Source organism: Schistocerca serialis, unplaced genomic scaffold (assembly GCF_023864345.2).
Source record: "Schistocerca serialis cubense isolate TAMUIC-IGC-003099 unplaced genomic scaffold, iqSchSeri2.2 HiC_scaffold_310, whole genome shotgun sequence".
Taxonomy (NCBI): domain Eukaryota; kingdom Metazoa; phylum Arthropoda; class Insecta; order Orthoptera; family Acrididae; genus Schistocerca; species Schistocerca serialis.
The window spans coordinates 32,501-35,215 of NW_026047879.1; positions in this window are offsets into that span (position 1 = coordinate 32,501).

Consider the following 2,715-nt stretch of genomic DNA (forward strand, 5'->3'; position numbering starts at 1 on the left):
CCTAACCTACATTGCGCCTTCACCTAACCTACGTTGTACCTTAACCTAACCTACGTTGTACCTTAACCTAACCTACGTTGTACCTTAACCTAACCTACGTTGTACCTTAACCTAACCTACGTTGTACCTTAACCTAACCTACGTTGTACCTTAACCTAACCTACGTTGTACCTTAACCTAACCTACGTTGTACCTTAACCTAACCTACGTTGTACCTTAACCTAACCTACGTTGTGCCTTAACCTAACCTACGTTGTGCCTTAACCTAACCTACGTTGTGCCTTAACCTAACCTACGTTGTGCCTTAACCTAACCTATGTTGTGCCTTAACCTAACCTATGTTGTGCCTTAACCTAACCTATGTTGTGCCTTAACCTAACCTATGTTGTGCCTTAACCTAACCTATGTTGTGCCTTAACCTAACCTATGTTGTGCCTTAACCTAACCTATGTTGTGCCTTAACCTAACCTATGTTGTGCCTTAACCTAACCTATGTTGTGCCTTAACCTAACCTATGTTGTGCCTTAACCTAACCTACGTTGTGCCTTAACCTAACCTACGTTGTGCCTTAACCTAACCTACGTTGTGCCTTAACCTAACCTACGTTGTGCCTTAACCTAACCTACGTTGTGCCTTAACCTAACCTACGTTGTGCCTTAACCTAACCTACGTTGTGCCTTAACCTAACCTACGTTGTGCCTTAACCTAACCTACGTTGTGCCTTAACCTAACCTACGTTGTGCCTTAACCTAACCTACGTTGTGCCTTAACCTAACCTACGTTGTGCCTTAACCTAACCTACGTTGTGCCTTAACCTAACCTACGTTGTGCCTTAACCTAACCTACGTTGTGCCTTAACCTAACCTACGTTGTGCCTTAACCTAACCTACGTTGTGCCTTAACCTAACCTACGTTGTGCCTTAACCTAACCTACGTTGTGCCTTAACCTAACCTACGTTGTGCCTTAACCTAACCTACGTTGTGCCTTAACCTAACCTACGTTGTGCCTTAACCTAACCTACGTTGTGCCTTAACCTAACCTACGTTGTGCCTTAACCTAACCTACGTTGTGCCTTAACCTAACCTACGTTGTGCCTTAACCTAACCTACGTTGTGCCTTAACCTAACCTACGTTGTGCCTTAACCTAACCTACGTTGTGCCTTAACCTAACCTACGTTGTGCCTTAACCTAACCTACGTTGTGCCTTAACCTAACCTACGTTGTGCCTTAACCTAACCTACGTTGTGCCTTAACCTAACCTATGTTGTGCCTTAACCTAACCTATGTTGTGCCTTAACCTAACCTATGTTGTGCCTTAACCTAACCTATGTTGTGCCTTAACCTAACCTATGTTGTGCCTTAACCTAACCTATGTTGTGCCTTAACCTAACCTATGTTGTGCCTTAACCTAACCTATGTTGTGCCTTAACCTAACCTACGTTGTGCCTTAACCTAACCCATATTGTACCTTAACCTAACCCATATTGTACCTTAACCTAACCCATATTGTACCTTAACCTAACCCATATTGTACCTTAACCTAACCCATATTGTACCTTAACGTAACCTAATTTGTGCCTTAACGTAACCTAATTTGTGCCTTAACGTAACCTAATTTGTGCCTTAACGTAACCTAATTTGTGCCTTAACGTAACCTAATTTGTGCCTTAACGTAACCTAATTTGTGCCTTAACGTAACCTAATTTGTGCCTTAACGTAACCTAATTTGTGCCTTAACGTAACCTAATTTGTGCCTTAACGTAACCTAATTTGTGCCTTAACGTAACCTAATTTGTGCCTTAACGTAACCTAATTTGTGCCTTAACGTAACCTAATTTGTGCCTTAACGTAACCTAATTTGTGCCTTAACGTAACCTAATTTGTGCCTTAACGTAACCTAATTTGTGCCTTAACGTAACCTAATTTGTGCCTTAACGTAACCTAATTTGTGCCTTAACGTAACCTAATTTGTGCCTTAACGTAACCTAATTTGTGCCTTAACGTAACCTAATTTGTGCCTTAACGTAACCTAATTTGTGCCTTAACGTAACCTAATTTGTGCCTTAACGTAACCTAATTTGTGCCTTAACGTAACCCATGTTGTGCCTTAACGTAACCCATGTTGTGCCTTAACGTAACCCAATTTGTGCCTTAACGTAACCCATGTTGTGCCTTAACCTAACCTATATTGTGCCTCAACCTAACCTATATTGCGCCTTAACCTGACGCACGTTGTCGCTGAACCTGCTCTGTAATTGTTATGCAACTCGTTAAATTAGTGTAGTGTTGCCTAACCGCAACCCTCGCAATATAGTTCGCTATTCGCACTGCCCGGTCCCCTGTGTATCGCGTCATGTTAAACACCTTGCAGGTGTTGCTGACTTTCCACATGCTCCTGCTATACACTGTAATGTGGATAGCAGCAGGACGTACATGCCCCCCCCCCTTCCCCCCTGCCTTCGCAAGCTGGTCGTTGAGAAGTTTGCATGTTCAATGCCCTTCGCATGCCGACGTACTCAGCCTACGTTGTGGTACGGCCTGTCACCTGTCCGCCGATGTACGCAAAACCCACAAACTGTACTGCACATTGGTCCGTATGTACTGAATGATACATCGTGGCACATGTGTGACCGTACGACGACTGCGCCTAGCAACGGCAGACCATACAGTCCAAATATTGTGCACGCAGCTACGTGTCGTCTCCCTATAAGAGC